Source organism: Alosa sapidissima, chromosome 23 (genome assembly GCF_018492685.1).
Source record: "Alosa sapidissima isolate fAloSap1 chromosome 23, fAloSap1.pri, whole genome shotgun sequence".
NCBI lineage: Eukaryota > Metazoa > Chordata > Actinopteri > Clupeiformes > Clupeidae > Alosa > Alosa sapidissima.
The window spans coordinates 23,549,311-23,568,677 of record NC_055979.1 but is presented as its reverse complement, the minus strand read 5'-3'; the positions used below and the strand labels follow the sequence as shown (position 1 = coordinate 23,568,677).

General features: G+C 46.7%; 1 protein-coding gene across 3 annotated transcripts in view; it reads left to right on the top strand.

Annotated features, from left to right (window-relative positions):
* The window catches only part of nhsb (Nance-Horan syndrome b (congenital cataracts and dental anomalies)), a 71,277-nt gene that overhangs the window by 36,579 nt on the left and 15,331 nt on the right, over window positions 1-19,367 (top strand). The window lies entirely within an intron of this gene.

The following is a 19,367-nucleotide window of genomic DNA, read 5'->3' as shown; positions in this document are numbered from 1 at the left end:
CACTGTGATCGTATAGCCTAGAGAGGGAGAAACTCAGGGAAGGTCTCTGGTTGGCCACTGTGATCGTATAACCTGGAGAGGGAGAAACTCAGAGAGGGTGTCTGGTTGTCCCACTGGTTCCGCAGTACCGCTGCACGATGAGAGGCTGCACGCTCCACCCTGCTGCAGTGGCATCCTCCCAGACACACACATGCGCACGTACACACAAACACACACACACACAGACACACACACACACACACACACACGCAATCAGCTGACACCTCCTCACAACAAGGCAGTGTGGGCAGAACAGAGACCAGCTCTCTCCGTGAGAAATGAAACACAGCTCCGGGAGCCAAGCAGTGTGGCTGCAAGCCTCTCACAGCTTTCTGTTGCACGGAGGGTGTAGCCACAGAACATGCACAAAGCCTCCTGAAGCCAGAGGGGTAACTGTGTGAGATCAGAGGCTGGGGATAGTACTCCAAGGTCTTACAAGCATTTCTTTGCCTCACAGAAAAATAGAGAAAGATGAAAAGAGGGAGGGGGGCAGGGCAGAGAGAGAGAGACAGAGAGAGAGAGAGAGAGAGAGAGACAGAGATAGACAGAAAAAGAGATGGAGATTTAATGTCACTGCATCTTCTCATGAGAGCAGAGCAGACACACACTCAGCCCGTGTGGTGTAGAGTTCTGGAAGCCCGTGTGGTGTAGAGTTCTGGAAGCCCGTGTGATGGAGGTTCTGGAAGCCCGTGAGGTGGAGGTTCTGGACGCCTGTGATGTGGAGGGTTCTGGAAGCCCGTGATGTGGAGGGTTCTGGAAGCCGTGGTGTGGAGGGTTCTGGAAGCCCGTGAGGTGGACGGTTCTGTCATTCTGCACTGGGCCAGCAGAAGTGTGGGAGAAGTTGTGGTTGCTTTTTTTGTTGTTGGGAGGATATTTTCTATTTTTATGTCTGGCAGATCGGTGCATGCGGGCTCACAAGGCTTTTGGGAGCTTAGGGAGAGAGAACATCACAGGATTTAGTCATTCATTCCAGTCATTTGGGTGATGCATCCAGAAAAAGAGAAATGTACAAACCTCTCCCAAAGCTACAAGCAGAATAAATGTCTATACATCCAGGCCAAATAAAGCAGCTCTCTGTGTTGTGATATTCAAGTGCTTATCCCTTCGACAAAAAGCTGTCCACAAATTTAACCTATACTGAACCATAGCATTTAGTATTTAGTATTAGGTTTTTTCATAGGCTCATAGTAAACCTGTAGGCATATCCAGTACTTCTTCTGATAGGCCCACAACATGTTGTTTAAAAAAACACGACAGATATAAGATTACACAATGAGAAACCTGTTAGGTCAGCTTTCAGGTGGGGAGAAGCCTGTTGAGGTTATTTATCACTTATACACCTGATTCACCACCACTGTTTAGAGGGACACTACAAATAAGTTTTATAAGAAGCATCCATGTTTGTAGATTGGGAGTACCGTTCAGTTCATGATGTTTGGGTGCTGATTGTTGATTGCTGTGCTTGATGTGGAAAAAGCAGAATTTCAGTGGTCACAGACAACCTGAATGTAATATATGAAAATGATGGTAAAATGGCTAAACCTTTGTAAGGGCATCTGATTCATCTATCAGTCCACCCATCCAGTCCTTGCTTTGTTGGAGGTGGGCACATATGATGTCCATTGTCCCTGACCTTTGCTGGTGCACTCAATAACATCTGAATTCAGCTGACTCTGCAACAATGCTTCCATCTGCTAACTGTTTCCTGTTCTGGTGTAGATCTATTTGTGTCAGAGATCATCTGTGGACCCACCCCTAGTCCCACGCAAACCACAGTGCTATCTCCGAGCTCAGGTTAACATCTGGATGGAATCTAAACAAGACACAAGAGATGTTCTGTGGCATTCTGAACTCAACCATCTGATAGCATCTCTGTATGTGTGTGTTTGTTCATGTGTGAATGTATCACCGAACTCCTATCCCCACATAGTCAGACTCAACACAGGTGTGTTTCCTGTCTCAGCCCATGCATCTGGCTCTGCCAGGGTCCAATCCAAACATATTGGACGGAGAGCCACATCTGGGCCACATCTGGGCCATCTGCATGGGCCAACGTTTCCCCTTTTTATTTACTCTCCTCCTCAGACTCTGCAGCTTATGGAGCCGTACTGTGTGTATGTGCACTGGATGGAGCTGAATGGTTTATGTGTGTGACTGTGTCTGTGTGTGTAACTGTCCGTGTTTTTAAACTCGTGTGTGTGTCACATGTGTGTGTGTGTGATCACATGTGTGTGTGTGTGTGTGTGTGTGTGCGTGTGTGTGTGTGTGTGTGTGTGTGTGCGTGTGTGTGTGTGTGTGTGTGTGTGTGTGTGTGTGTGATCCCTTCCATTGTGGATCCTTAATGGGGGCTGTGGGGCCACAGTGCCTTTTCCGGCCAGCGTGTTGAGCCAGCTGCAGTGAGGAGGCTGCCCGCTCTCTCTCTCTCTCTCTCTCTCTCTCTCTCTCTCTCTCTCTCTCTCTCTCTCTCTCTCTCTCTCTCCCTCTCTCTCTCTCTCCCTCTCTCCCTCTCCCTCTCTCTCCTGCTCTCCCTCTCTCCCCCTCTCTCTCTCTCTCACACACACTCTCCCTCTCTCCCACTCTCTCTCCCTCCCTCTCTCCCTCCCTCTCCCTCTCTCTCTCTCCCTCTCTCTCCCTCTCTCTCTCTCCCTCTCTCTCCCTCCCTCTCTATCACACACTCTCCCCCTCTCTCTCTCCTCTCTCTCCCTCTCCCACTCTCCCCCTCTCCCCCTCTCCCTCTCTCTCACACACTCTCCCTCTCTCTCCCTCTCTCTCCCTCCCTCTCTCTCTCTCTCTCTCTCTCTCCCTCTCTCCCCTCTCCCTCTCTCTCACACACTCTCTCTCCCTCTCTCTCTCTCTCCCTCTCTCTCTCTCCCACTCCATCTCCCGCTCCCTTTGTGTGGGTGCATCCATGGTGGCCGTGCCGCGTGCCACACAGAGTGCAGGCAGGGATGGATTACTACACGGGCCTACCGGGCCCAGGCCCAGGGGCCCAAGGGGTCAGGGGGCCCTGAAGTCCAAGCCTTTGCATGGAATCATTGCCTCAATATCAACAAATCAGGATGTAGGCTATGAATCTGATTGAATTTAGTATTGGCAATCCCCAAAATGCACCAGAATACAGGAAATCACATCAAACAAATTAAAAAAATTCTGGTGGAGGACCCCTAAACCCCCCCTCCCACATATACGACAATTAGTGGGGGTCCCATAATACATCTGGGCCCAGGGGCCCAAAAATTCATAATCCGCCCATGAGTGCAGGTTAGTGTTAGTGGGGCCTGGCCTGCTAGAGGTGGGGGGCAGGTCACTGGGTTGAGGCCCACTCTGCTGCCCTGACGACTAACACTGACCTCTGCAGTGGGGGAGAGGGCAAACCCTGTCTATCACCGTATTTCTACTATTTCTACACCAAAGTGCAAACTCACTCACTAAATGTCAAGCAAACCTTCGGTGAAATTAGTGTCATGTGCACTACTGAATTTAAGCTGTGGAAAGTAAGCCACAGCTATTTTTTTTCTTAGGGATTGACGTGCTTATGAAATGTTATTCTACTTGACAAAGACACGATTGGACAAGCTGTTGACAAGAGCTGAATGAAAGTAACTACCGTAAACGTGTTTCCGATATTTCCGGCGTAGCTCCTTTTCTCCGGCCCCAGGGCTGGAGAGGGGAGATGAGGGGGAGAGGAGCAGGATGAGATGGGGAGATCTGGCAGAACAGCGGGCTGATGAAAGATGATAGATTACTATCGTCCCGACTCCCTGTTTGTCCTGGCTCTGCCTTTATTTTCACTGACACAGTTTTGACGCCGCTCTGCTTGTTGTTGTGTAACCTGCATTGCGAACAGCACAGGAGATGAATACTCCCACATAGTTCTGCACAGGACATGAACTAGTTTTCATGGGAACCACGTATGCACAGGACATGAACTAGATCTATTAAACCAGGTATGCTAGCAAGAGGGCTTTTGTGTGTGAGATTTAGTACGCAGCACTACACTCACTTGTCACCATTACATTACAATTATTTCCTTTCTTTTACCTTCATACAATCATACTAATCCCATTTAGACATTTTAAAACAACAGTTTGCATTTATATAGAACTTTATCCAGGCACCCAAAGTGCTTTACAGTGAAGGGGGAACCTTACTAACCACCACCAATGTGCAGGAAATATGTTCCCACTGGGATGTGTTCTATTGGCCCCTTTGGCAGGTACATAGCAGGGGGCGGTTGCTTTAACAAAAGTTTAATAGGAAGACAGGAATGTCACATGACAAGGGTGAGAGGTCACAGGCTGTGGTTGTCCCGGAGACTTGTAGACTACAGCAGGTGTCGTATTATAGGCAGGGAGTGCGAGAGGTCCCTTGTGACAGTCGACATGTGTCATCTATGTCTTTCAGCATCCCTGTCCACTACCACTTCTCCCTGGGAGGGACTCAGGCCTGGGGTCACTCACAAAAAGGGGGGATTTGACAAAGGTGGACCAGGCCTGCTTTCATAACTATTTTTTCACTCTGAATACAGTGTGGCATTTTTGTGTCTTTGGTGTGTTTAAACACACATATACATATTCTGGTGTGAAATTGTTTCTGATCTAAAGCCTTTTTTTATGAGAAATGAGGACAATGGACATGAAGTTGTAAAGAAGCTAAATCCTGTCCATAGTGTTTTGTAACAGCAGGGGGCAGTGTTGCTGATATGTTTCTGTAGAGGACCCTGTGACTGATGTTTCATGGCAGATTTGGCTGTTTATGTAATCACTACAGAATTGTTTAGCTGTTTTGCAGGTGTGTCTGTTGTGTCCACATGTATTATGTATTAGGGTGTACTTAAACACTATGCCTTTGCTTGTGTTCTTATAATTAAATACGAAGGCACTAAATGTATCATTGGGCGACTTTTAAATGTAGTGCTCTAAGCGAAACAGTTTGCATACGGCCATGACTTACCCTACACCACATAAACACGACACAACTTATGAGCAAGAAAGGTGGAGAGGAGGAAAGGTGCAGAGGAAGAGGCCCTTGAGGTGTGTGTGTGTGTGTGGGGGGGGGGGGGGGGGGGGGGACAAGGCCCTTGTCTCTAATTACAGTGGAGCTCACCTTTAACAGCAGGTCAGGATAAAAAAACGACACGGCCTGACAACAGGGGCGGCTCATTTCACGTGCAGACACCTCTCTCCCACACTCTCTCTCTCTCTCACGGAACATTCCAGACCTCCAACGCCACACCCCGCCCCCCCCAACCACCCCCACCCCTCCCCTGTCCTCACCCAAACACCCTCCCAGTCCAACGCCCACTCCCCGAGACACGACACAGGTCATTTTAGGGTTTAGATGTTGGAGGGGGGTGCAGAGGGGTCTTCCTTGTCTCTTAAACAGACACACTCACAAACACACACATACTCTCTCTTTCTCTCTCTCTCTCTCTCTCTCTCTCTCTCACACACACACACACACACACACACACGAGATGTGGGGTCTTTCTTGTCTCTTAAACAGACACACTCACACACAAACACACACACACACATATGAGATGTGGAGTCTTCCTTAATTGTCTCTTAAACAGACACACACAAACACACGCTCTCTCTCTCACACACACACACACACACACACACACACACACACACACACACACACACACACAGACACACACATGAGATGTGGGGTCTTTCTTGTCTCTTAAAAAGAGAAAGAGAGGTGGGGGCAGGTGGACAGACATGCAGGTGTGTTAAATGAGGTGTGACTGTGGAGTGGTTGGGTGTGCTTTAAAATAGGCTGTAAAATAGGCTGTTTTTCTCACCCAGTTAAACTGTGTTTAATAAGGAACACCTAGCTAACTTCATTTAATAGAAACACCTATAGCTCACTGTGTTTAATAGGAACACCTAGCTCACTGCGTTTTGTAAGGAACACCTAGCTCACTGCGTTTTGTAAGGAACACCTATAGCTCACTGTGTTTAATAAGGAACACCTATAGCTCACTGTGTTTAATAAGGAACACCTATAGCTCACTGTGTTTAATAAGGAACACCTATAGTTCACTGCGTTTTGTAAGGAACACCTAGCTCACTGTGTTTTGTAAGGAACACCTAGCTCACTGCGTTTTGTAAGGAACACCTATAGCTCACTGCGTTTAGTAAGGAACACCTATAGTTCACTGCGTTTTGTAAGGAACTCCTAGCTCACTGCGTTTAGTAAGGAACACCTATAGTTCACTGCGTTTTGTAAGGAACACCTATAGTTCACTGCGTTTTGTAAGGAACACCTATAGCTCACTGCGTTTAGTAAGGAACACCTATAGTTCACTGCGTTTAGTAAGGAACACCTATAGCTCACTGCGTTTAGTAAGGAACACCTAGCTCACTGCGTTTAGTAAGGAACACCTATAGTTCACTGCGTTTTGTAAGGAACACCTATAGTTCACTGCGTTTTGTAAGGAACACCTATAGTTCACTGCGTTTAGTAAGGAACACCTATAGTTCACTGCGTTTTGTAAGGAACACCTATAGTTCACTGCGTTTAGTAAGGAACACCTATAGTTCACTGCGTTTTGTAAGGAACACCTATAGTTCACTGCGTTTTGTAAGGAACACCTATAGTTCACTGCGTTTAGTAAGGAACACCTATAGTTCACTGCGTTTTGTAAGGAACACCTATAGTTCACTGCGTTTAGTAAGGAACACCTATAGTTCACTGCGTTTTGTAAGGAACACCTACACATCACATGCAATTTTAACATACAGCACACCAGTAATTCTTTTCTTTTTTTTGCCCAGGAGCTGAATAGTCAGAGAGGTTTTTTTCAATTTGGAAGCATGCAAAGTTTAACATGATGTTAATGTTAATGGAATATTGATGTGGAAAATAATGTGAAATGAATGTGAATTGTAACATGTCCTCCTGACTACCCAAAACCCCAACTCCCATACATTACATTACATTACATTTAGCAGACACTTTTTGACCAAAGTGACTTACATATGTCAACTATATTACAAGGGATTACATTGTCCCCGGAGCAACTTGGGGTTAAGTGCCTTGCTCAAGGGCACAACGGTGGAAACCGACAACTTGCAGGCTACTGCACACTAGCCCAGCTCCTTAAAACCCTTAAAGGAGTACCGTCACACCGGTGTGACGGGAATGTTGGGAAATTAACATTCTAAAGAATATCTGGGTTCATTGAATTCAACATGGAATTTTAGAACCTTCAATTGTTGCGGAATTTAGAATGTTCAAAAACCTACACCTTTAAGGGTTAACCACTACACTACCACTGCCCCAGTACATTTCATGCACTTAATTCAAGAGTAGGTAGCGGAGCCACTGTACAATCATCACAATACATTTTACTGTTCAGTTTCTCTCCTAATCTGCCTAATCATGTCGTCCAGGTCAGACATACTACCCTGTTAGCTAGCGCTAAATCTGGCCATTCTGCGGTTTCGCCTTGAAAGCCGAATTTTTTTTGCGCTAGCGCTCTGTGCTCCATATGGATGGTGTTCGGCGAACACATCACCTCATAACAGCTGACCAATACACTGACTGATAAAGCATGTTGCTACCCACGTGTTTCACCTATTGAGCTACGGAGGTAGCAGCTAATCTGACCAACTGTTAGCATGTTGCTACCCTCGTGCTTTACCCATTGAGCTACAGAGGTACCGACTAATCTGACCAACTGTTAGCATGTGACCCTGCTGGCTTTGCCCCAGGATCGGCCTCCTTTGCCGTCAAACTAGCTGACTGGCGCAGGCCACTGACCAGACTGCCAACCCCTCGTCCCCTGCCAAACCGGTGTGCAGGTTTAAAGTGGGCTCTAGTGCCCCACCCCACACCCCTGTGGTCGCGCTAACTGCTCACCTACAGCAGACTGGCGGCAATGCCAAGGTCACGCCAAGGTCACCACCGGAGAGGGCAGCAGATTAGTGTGGATTAGCAGAGAGGGGGCCAGGCTTTACTCCTGCCTCACAGAAATATGCTGGGCACACACACACACACACACACACACACACACACACGCATACACACACATGCACACACATGCACACACACACACACACACACACACACACACACACACACACACACGCATACACACACACATGCACACACACACATGCACACACACACACACACACACACACACACACACACACACACACATATACAGTACCACCCACACACACACAGTAGCCAGACTGACTAGATGGCAGCATGTATGTGTGTGTGTGTGTGTGTGTGTGTGTGTGTGTGTGTGTGTGTGTGTGTGTGTGTGTATCGTAAGAGGGAGATTTGTGGACATCAATCAACACTTCCTCAGCAAAGGTCATGACATGGGAACTAGGGAACTAGCATTGTGAAACCTTAGCATGCTTGCGTTCAACTAGTATGAGGGTGGACGTCCCTTAGCATGCTTGTGTTGAACTGGTATGAGAGTGGACGTCCCTCATAACTGAACTGGAGATATGATTTCACATGTTGTTATCTCTGAGCACGGAAGCTTAGATCATGGCCCATCTGTTGGCATGCACTCTGTCCTTTTTAATTGACCATTATGGGATGGTCATCCCCAGCTGTCTGTGGGTCTTGCATAAGTGGACTAGAAAACTAGTGTGGGCTTACTTACTACCGAACCACTACTTTCCCCAAGAATGCAGAAGCTTCGTTTTTTGGAATGGTTTCACCTTGATCTGAAAAAGCTCTAGTCATGTATTTAAAAAGAGCTATTCTGGCAAAACGACCATAAATTGCATCAGCCCTATCCAACAACAACCCCCCCCCCCCCACACACACACACACACACACACACACACACACACGCAGTGGTTAAAGTGGGATTTGGCAGATGGGGGAACCCTAAAATCCAGTGTCGGGGCAATGGAGAAAAATGGCTCACCGTTGTTGGACAACATATTGAGTATCGTGGTGTAGCAATACTTTTTGGACAATAATTGCTAGCTTCTTGGTCACCTCTGTACACGCGAAAAATGAACTTTATTTTTAAATTTATTTCAACTCACTATTTATTTTAACAATACAGCGCTATATCATTGGTATGAAAGAATATATTTATTATTAATTTATCTGAGGTGGCGGAACTGCTCCTCCCCCCCCCCCCCCCCCCCCCCACACACACACAAACCCTCTATACACCCACACACTCCGTTCCTGCCCTGTCCTGCGTGTGTCCTGTACTACTGTGTGTGTGTGTTGGGGTGGGGGTCCTGTGTGTGTCTCCTAGCCAAGCCGGAGCCAGACAGGCCAGCACTGGATGCCCATGGGCCCTGTGGCCAGATTCTGCATTCACTACCCCCCAACCACACACACACACACACACACCCACACACACACACACACACACACAGTAGCACAGGCTTAAGCACTCAGGGTTGCCCTCTCTCTCCCTCTCCCTCCCTCTCTCTCTCCTGCTCTCTCTCTCTCTCCCTCCCTCTCTCTCTTTCCTGCTCTCTCTCTCTCTTGCTCTCTGCCACAGCGTGGATTAGTAACCATCATTCTGTTATGGCTTCTCTATTGGACCATGAGGAGATTAGGGCCAGACCATGTGGAGGCTGGACTAAACTATCTCTGGGGGGGGTTATACCAGGTAGGTGGGAGGGAGGGGTTAGGAGGGGTGTGGGGGGATGTTGTAGTAGCAGCTCATCCAGATGTTGAGTTAGAGAGAAAGAGAGAGAGAGAGAGAGATAGAGAGAGGGACTGGTGAAGGGACGGGGAGAGTCACTGGGCACACTGGGAGTGTGTGTGTGCTGGACTGGGGCCGTCGTCCTCAGCCATGGCTCTGCTTTGCTGCGTCCCCCTCAGGTCGAGAGGTATGCTCATCTCCTCCTCCACTCCACTCCTCCTCTCCACTCCTCCACTCCTCTCCTCCATTCCTCCTCTCCTCTCCTCCATTCCTCCTCTCCTCCTCTCCTCTGCTCCTCCCTTCCTTCATATTTTATTTCCTTTTCCTTCAACTCAATTCCACCAAATGACTTGCTTTATGCAATATCTGAAAGTTCTGTTTTTGACTGATTGTTTTGGCATTGTGTGCTTTCGATGTACATTTCTCATTTTGCCAGGTCATGTGTTTGTGAACAGAAGGCCTTTTATCTTGTATGTACAGTATCTCTTGTTTGATCCTTTGGTCTGCAGACCTAGTCTAATCCTGTTGTTATGATGCACTCTCATGCCCACTGCCTGTTATGATGTACCCTCGTGCCCAGCTCCTGCTGTTATGATGCACCCTCGTGCCCAGCTCCTGCTGTTATGATGCACTCTCGTGCCCAGCTCCTGCTGTTATGAATGATGCACCCTCGTGCCCAGCGCCTTATGATGCACTCTCATGCCCAGCTCTTGCTGTTATGATGCACTCTCATGCCCAGCTCTTGCTGTTATGATGCACTCTCGTGCCCTGCTGTTACAGTATGATGCACTCTTGTGCCCAGCGCCTGTTATGATACACTCTTGTGCCCAACGCCTGCTGTTATGATGCACTCTTGTGCCCAGCTCCTGCTGTTATGATGCACTCGTGCCCAGCACCTGCTGTTATGAATGATGCACTCTTGTGCTCAGCTCCTACTGTTATGATGCACTCTTGTGCCCAGCTCCTGCTGTTATGATGCACTTTTGTGCCCAACGCCTGGTATGATGCCCTCTCATGCCCAACGCCTGCTGTTATGATGCACTCTCGTGCCCAGCGCATGTTGTTATGATTCACTCCTGTGCCCAGTGCCTGTTATGATGCACTCTTGGGAGTTTTTTCTATGCCACTGTTGCTATTTGCCATGCTTTTAGGGGGTTAAGGGTTAAGCTGCCAGTTTTCCAGTCGTTGTGTTTTTTAAACATCTGTATAAATTTATATAATCACAACAATTACTAAGGACATAACCGCTGTATTTCTGAAGTATATCTGATATTGCTTGGTATGTTAATATGTTGCTGATTGGATCATAAATGACCACAACAATGAAGCAACAATGCAGGAAATTGTTGGTATATTGTGAGGCCTGCAACAAGGGCTTGCGGTTTGTAGGGTTATGTAGGCATTTGTTAGCAAAGCCTATTTACTACCACAAGAACTTGCTACATTAGCCTCAAAATGTATTATTATTATTACTATTTTCTTCTCTATTATTGTGTTAAATATTTCAAATGTAAAGCACTTTGAGCTGCAAAGCTTATTAAAGCGTATTATTCCATCTGGCCACTCTACCATAAACGCCTAATTGGTGGAGTGCTGCTCTGATGTTTGTCCTTCCGTACACTTCTCTCATCTTCACAAAGAAACTCTGGATCTCATTCATAGTGTCCTTGGTTGGATCCTTGGATACCTGTCTGACCAAGCCCACCCGTCCTGGATTGCTCAGTTTGGCTGAGTTTGAGAGTGATGGAGGCTACCGTGCGCTTGTGCTCTTTTAATGCTGCAGAAATGTTCTTGTACCCTTCCCCAGATCTGTATCTTGACACAATCCTCTCATAGGTCTAAGGACAATTCTTTTAACCTCATGGCTTGGTTTTCACTCTGACATACACCCTCAACTGTAGCCCTTTTTCCATAAGATTTTCAAGCGAATTAACTCATTATTCAATGTCATTTTGAGTGATATTAGAAGCCCAAAATGGTTTTCACAGTAACTTACATCGCTCCAACCCTTTTCCATCACATTGATGTTAAATTAACTCCCGCTAATTCACCTCTGCCGCACTAACTTTTCGATGTGCATCATTTTTAAGCGAATTATCTTTTTAATGGAAAAAGGGCTTATGAGACCTTACATAGACAGATGTGTGCCTCTCCTTATAATGTCCATTTAGGCACAGGTGGACTCCAATCAAGTTGTAGAAGCATCTCAAGGACCAATGATAGAAGTAGAGTGTACCAGAGCTCAATTGTAAGTGTCATAACAATGGGTGTGAATACTAGAAAACTTGAAAAGGTCTGAAAACTTCCCGGTTCCGGTAATTGACATATATGGCTTTGGATAAAAGTGTCTGCTAACTGAATAAATGTGAAGGTGTCTGGTTCCTGCTACGCACCATAGTGTGCCCATGTCCTCTCCATCTTCTCAAGGCCGTTCAGCTGTTCATTTCTGTGATCTTGTTAGAGGGAGAAACTAGTTGTGTGCACTCCGCTTCCATTTAAGAAGCACACATAGCTGATCATTGTTTATCTCTGTTGAATGGAACCAGGCGTGTTTGAAGGACATTTGGTGAGTGGTGAGAACAGTGAGCAATCACTAGTCTCAGCAGACCTATCAGTGGTTCTGTGTTATTACAACGCACTAAATACTCCTGCACTGGAATCCAGGTGTGTGTGTGTTTGTGTGTGTGTGTGTGTGTGTGTGTGTGTGTGTGTGTGTGTGTGTGTGTGTGTGTGTGTGTGTGTGTGTGTGTGTGTGTGTGTGTGAGTGTGTTTGTGTGTGTCTGTGTGTGTGTCGCGCATGCCCCCACTCCACTCTGCAATCGAAGAGGGTGCGTGCCAGACCAACAAACAAGGCATCTAGAGCAAAGCTCTATCTGTGCCAAACATCCACAATACAGGCCACAGGATGCAAAAGGAGGATGCTCTATTCCACCCTCTGAATAGTGATGTGGAATAATGTAAGCATGGAGTATTGCGTGACTGTCATGAATCATGGTAATGCATAAACACATTTGTTTACTGGAAGCTATGAATGAAGATTGCCCATTTGGAATACTTGCCTGCATTGCATGCGAAAAAGAAATGATAATCTGATATGCCATATGATGTGGTAGACAGCTTGTTTAGGTGTGATTCAACTTCAGAGGATTTTAGTGAGATGAATGCTAAGGACTCATTTGACTTTTTAAAAACAAGGGATGTGGAAAGAGGACATGTCAACCGCTGGGCTTTCAGGGCACTTGAGAGAGAGTTCAGTGTTCAGTGGGTGAAATAACACGTTCACGCTCCTGGTCACGTTGAGTCGTGTTCCTGAGATGTTCTGTGGTCCTCAGCCCGAGCACAGCGGGGAATGTGCAGAGCGCTGCGCTGCTAAGTGCTGCAAAAGCGCCGGAGGCTCATTCAGGCTGGCGTACGATGCCCAGCCAGCCTTGGTGTCCTTTTCTGGGCAGGACTATTTTTCTATCAGGTCTGGATTTGGTCAAGAAATAGAACAGCCACAGGGCAATAGAGGCTGTTCTTTGTTAACTTAATGTCTAAGCAGTGTGTCTAAGCAGTGTCTCTAAGCAGTGTCTCTAAGCACTGTCTCTAAGCAATGGTAAGCCTGTCTCTAAGCACTGTCTCTAAGCAATGGTAAGCCTGTCTCTAAGCAATGTCTCTAAGCAGTGTCTCTAAGCAGTGTCTCTAAGCAATGGTAAGCCTGTCTCTAAGCAGTGTCTCTAAGCACTGTCTCTAAGCAATGGTAAGCCTGTCTCTAAGCAGTGTCTCTAAGCAATGGTAAGCCTGTCTGCCTGCCTCTATGCACTGTCTCTAAGCAATGGTAAGCCTGTCTCTAAGCAATGTCTCTAAGCAGTGTCTCTAAGCAGTGTTTCTAAGCAATGGTAAGCCTGTCTCTAAGCAATGGTAAGCCTGTTTCTAAGCACTGTCTCTAAGCAATGGTAAGCCTGTCTCTAAGCAGTGCTTCTAAGCAATGTCGCTAAGCAATGGTAAGCCTGTCTATAAGCAGTGTCTCTAAACAGTGTCTCTAAGCAATGTTGCTAAGCAATGGTAAGCCTGTCTCTAAGCAGTGTCTCTAAACAGTGTCTCTAAGTAATGGTAAGTCTGTCTCTCTAAGCAGTGTCTCTAAGCAATGGTAAGCCTGGCTTTCTCTCTCTTTCTTTCTCTCTCTCTATTTCTCTCTCTTCTCTCTCTATCTCTCACTCTCTATTCCGGAACACAAGAGTAGCTTCAGTCCGCATCGGAGCAAGATTTGCACACCAAGTTGCTCTGCTTCACTCAGAAACTGTGACCTAGATTCTGCGGTGCTAATACTCAGAGATTTCTAATGATTTGTGCCTCTGTATTAGCGTTAGCACAGATGGTCATGTGTTGGGGTTGCGGGCATTCTTTGTGTGACTGACCACTACCACAACTGTTACTGGAGAAAAAGGTGCTGTAAAGTGCTCTTTACATCTTCTAACATGGGGAGCAGCTGCACAGAGATTGAAGAGATTATTCTGATTGAGCAAGAGGCTGAGATTATTTTGATTGAGCAAGAGGCTGAGACTATTCTGTTTGAGCAAGAAGCTGAGATTATTTTGATGACCACATGTCCACTGAGGTGAGATTGGTATTGATTATTGATTATACCCTTTTCTTCATGTGGAGAATGTGAGGAACAGGGACAGAACAACAATCCCTGGTATCCAAGAGATTAATTGCTTATTTTTAAGATTTAATTGGTCTAGCACAAAGTTGCTTTATACTCTCAGTGGGACACTGAAATTGATTTTTACTTGATTATTTTATCATTTAGTTGGTTTACTTTGCAGGAATAGTAATTGTTAATATACAGGGTAGAATAAAAAGCAGCCAAACCAAAGAGATTCTCTCTGGTGTTGACCAGAGCCGCTGGAGGGTCAGTCAGGTGTCTCAGGACTGTGAATGGCAGCTCTGCAGTGGCTCTGTGTGTGTGTGTGTGTGTGTGTGTGTGTGTGTGTGTGTGTGTGTGTGTGTGCGTGCGTGCGTGTGTGCGCGTGTGTGTGTGTGTGTGTGTGTTTGTGATGCAGCAGGGCACTCGGTGAAGCAGTGCTGTGTGATTGCATTAGGGGAGAGTTTTGTCTGTGTCGTTCCCTCAGCTGGGGCATTGGCAGCCGGACACGCCAGCCTCCGCTCCCACTGCTGACAAGGCACCTGCAGGAGGCACAGAGGAGAGAGAGAGAGAGAGAGAGAGAGAGAGAGAGAGAGAGAGAAAGGGAGAGAGAGAGAGAGAGAGTGGGGGAGAGACAGACAGATAAAAGGACTGCGTGAAAACGTCAGAGCCTGAACGCAGAGCTCTCCCTCCCACCCTCCACTCGCTCAGACCGTCTCTGGCGCGGTTGCGGTCAGCGCGCCGTGGTGGTCGGGTCCCTCGCCCCGCGTAGCCAGCCCAGGACGAGATGGGCAACTCGCACAGGAAGCTCCCCGCCTGCCGCTTGCAGCAGAGGAACAGAGGCAAGAGGAGCAGTGTGCCAGGGTGCAGGGAGGACACTGCAGGTAGAGGGCATCTATATTTAAGATGAGGAGACCGGGGCGCTTGGGTTGTGTTGTGTGTGTGTGTGTGTGTAGGGTGGGGGGCATCTATATTTAAGATGAGGAGACCAGGGCGTGCGTGTGTGTGTGTTGACCAGGGGGGTTACTGCGGATGCCTTCCATGCAGCATTTGACCATAGGCTTCTGGACACAACCAAAGAGACATTTGCCATTTAACTCGTGTTCATGCAATGTTCATGTTTTGGTCCCACTGCAGAAGGTAGGATGAGGTTGGACCCTCCTGCCTGCACCCTCCGAACAGTTGCCACCTAGGGGCACTAAGTCATTTGTGCATCTTGCAGCTTTGTCGGATTTTATGGTTGTTGTAACAGTCAGGTGAAATGATTATATTATTATATATGTTTGTCAAGTGCTAATTGAAGTAAAGCATGCAGCAAAGTGAGCGGTTGCAGATTGCAGTGTACCTACAGTAGCATGAGACGTCACCAAACTGAGAGGGTGTGCTTTTGTGCTGTCATGCGTGGCAAGAGAGCCTTGTGCTGTCTGTCTATCTGTCTTTCTGTTTCTCTCCCTCTCTCTCCCTCTCTCTCTCTCTCTCTCTCCCTCTCTCTCTCTCTATCTCTATCTCTGATGCTCAAAACTCATGGGGGGAAATGTTGCTGAGTAATTGAGTCCAGTTGAAATACTGCACCTTAGATGTGATGCCCTCATTACTGCAGTCTTCCTTTATGTGTGTGTGTGTGTGTGTGTGTGTGTGTGTGTGTGTGTGTGTGTGTGTACTGTATGTGTGTGAGTATGGACGTGTTTTGCATGTGTGGAAGAGAGAGAAAAAACAAGCATCTGCATATACTGTATGTGCAGCCATTCATACAGGATACAGGAGGTAGGTATGCATGCAGACTAAGCTGCACACTGCGTACATCTGTATTGCTCCACTGAGCCGTGGGCTTTTGAACTGTCCATGTGTGAGTTGGCGTCCAGAGATCCAGATGCTCCTCTGTCCCCTCAGTTCAGTCGACCACAAACCGCCACTCACACCTGAGTCTGTTCTGCCTGTCAGGTGTAGGTCATCGCTCACACTCGCACATCTGTTCTGCCTGTCAGGTGCAGGTCAGCTCCGTCTGCTGGACTTGTGTATGGACAAAAGTTGGAGAAGACTCTACACATAAAACAACATTGTTTGAATAATATACAGATGCAGTAAAGCAATGTTTATTTTCAAGTGAGTAAATGTCAAATCCCAGGGGAGTTGCTATCCATGCATACCACCCCCTGCTGAAGATCCTTTGAAGATAGATAGATAGATAGATAGATAGATACTTTATTGATCCCCGAGGGGAAATTCAAGGTCTCAGTAGCCTACAGACATCATACACAACATGCACTTACAGCAGAAATGGTAAATATATATAGTATAAACATATAACAAAACTCCACTGTACAATAGAGACAGTAGAAGATAAGAAAAACAAACAAGACTAAATACTAAATATACTATAGAAATTAAATTAAAAAATCCACAGTGTGCTTGAGGGTTATCAAGCATGAGACGCTTGCAGTGACAGGGCCGGGACTGGCCTGTAGTTCTGTGTGCATGGTGAGGTGCTCAAGAGAGTGAGTGTCATGGTGAAGGTGCAAAAAGTAGTCCAACAGTAGTCCAGCAGTGCAACAGTGCAAGAATAAGGTCTAGAGACCAGCATAAATAAATATGGACAAATAAGAGAGTAATGTATAATGTAGACAAGGTAATATAAAAAACTATGTCAGTGCAAGAATAGGTTGAGGTAATAGGGTTACAGCCATTCAGTATTGTAGCAGAAGCCATTGGTCATGTGTGCTAATATAGCATGAAAAACAGTGTAGCAGTAAAACAGTAGTAAAAACATTAGGCTGTGGACAGTAGTAAAACAGTAGTAAAACAGTAGTGGGCAGTCAGTACTCAAACATGGAGAGGGTGGAGAGGCAGACAGACTATGCAGAGAAGTCTATCTCTCCTCTTCCCTTAAGTGAAGCATTGAACAGTTCAATGGCCCTGGGGACAAATGACTTCCTCAGTCTGTCTGTTGTGCAAGGCAGTGAGCGAAGTCTCCAGCTGATCAGGCTCTTCTGCTTTACAATAGTGCTGTGGAGTGGATGACACTCATTGTCCAAGATGTTGATCAGTTTGTTCAGGGTCCTTTTGTCAGATATTGAAGTGATGCACTCCAGTTCAGCTCCTACTACAGAGCCAGCTTTCCTTACCAGCCTGTCAAGTCTCCCAGTGTCCTTCTTTGTGCTTGTTATGGGTGAACAGGGACTCTAACACACCTTCACTCATGTAACTGCGTAACCTGAGCTGTGGGAGTCCTCAGTGGTGTGTGTGTGTGTGTGCCTGTCTTTGTGTACTCGATCACGGGTGAGTCATCTCTGCTTGCGGTCTGGGCTCACATTGATGAATGGCGGCGGTGTCAGATAGCACATCGCTTTGACCCGGCGGCCGAGGCCGAGGCCATGGACCCTGACCTGGCTATTGTCCCCATGCCAAGTCACCGTGTGAGGACAGGTGTCAGGTTCTAGCCAGGTCCAAACTCTGCTTGAGCTCACATGGCGTCTCAAGACTGGAGGTTCTGGCTGACCCGCTGGGGGTCTCCATCACCCTCCGTCTTCATCTGATGTTTATGAGGCTGGAAAAGCCATGCGAGGTCTGGGCACGTCAGGGCAGGCTAGTTCACAGTCCCACAGCTAAATGGAACACATTGCCTGCTCATCCAGGCATGGAGAGCAAGCTCTCAGTTGCTTGGCTAGATGGAATAGACAGTGTGTGTAAATGCTTTCAGTTGCTTGGCTAGATGGAATAGACAGTGTGTGTAAACGCTCTCAGCTACTTGGCTAGATGGAATAGACAGTGTGTGTAAACAGTGACAGCGTTAGGGGAAACAGACTGTTGGCGATCAGGCCGTCAGTATTAGCTGCCAGTAGCACATCACAGAGTGGCAGGCTGCAGTTATAGAGTCAGCCTGCCGGGGGCGCTAGGCTGCTCCTCCCTACATGTGGGCAATGTTATTAGCATGAGCCGAACACACCTGGGATTCAATGAGCTTTTTAACCTCCACTCACTGAGATAGATGTAATAATCCAATATCCCAGAATTTACACAGTGAACTCTAACCCTAAATTTAAACATATCAGTTGCACAAATAAACCGTGTTAACCTGGCTAACCAGATTTACACAGTAAACCCTAACACTAACCCTAACTTTACACATGCATGTGTTAACCTCCTCTCTCCCTCCTTGTGGAGCCAGCATGTTCCCATCATGCATTGCTCCAATAATCTTTGCAGCCATCTCTGGTCCATAAGCATTGCATGGTGAGAATAGAGAATTATGGGAGAAAAATATATCTTTCATTTTGGGCCAGAAATTATCCTCTGATAGAGATCTAGAAACGCACTGTAAATTAAATATGATGGGTTGCCGGGATACGGACGACTTTGTGTTCTTCGGGGGAAGCACCTCATGCGGAATACTAATGGGCAGATGCAGCACAACAGAAAGATGAGAAGAGGGGAGGAGAAGAGAGGAGGAAAAGAGAGGAGTAGAGAAGAGAGGAGGAGGAGAGGGGGGGGAAAGGGATAGAGATCCTCTCTATTTTTTGTCATCGTCTCACAGAAGCCGCATCAATACTGTGTCTATCTGTTGTGAGGCCGATGGCTGAGAACAAAGCGTGGCTATCCTGATGTGGGGCATTCAGGCATGTTGCTTGTATGATGATGTTTTAGTGCTGTGGTGGAGACATTGTATTACCTTGGACTCAACTGCATTGCTTTGTTTTACTGCTTTTCTCATATTTATAGAAAAAAGATCCTGCCATATTGTCATGCTTGTGTAATGTATTCCGTTCAAAATCACTTGACTGAGGATATAGACATAATATATATCTCCTATTGGCTGAGTTATGTCTAATTTGAGACTTAAACTATCTCATTTGACTCACTCTGGGTATTGGCTGAGTTATCTCTAATTTGAAACTTCAACTATCTTATTTGACTCCCCCTGGGTATTGGGTTATCTCTAATTTGACATTTAAACTATATCATCTGGGTATTGGCCTCTGAGTGCCATGAGCCTCTATCTGTAACTCTAATCTCATACGAATCTTCAAATAATCGTATTTGTGGAACATT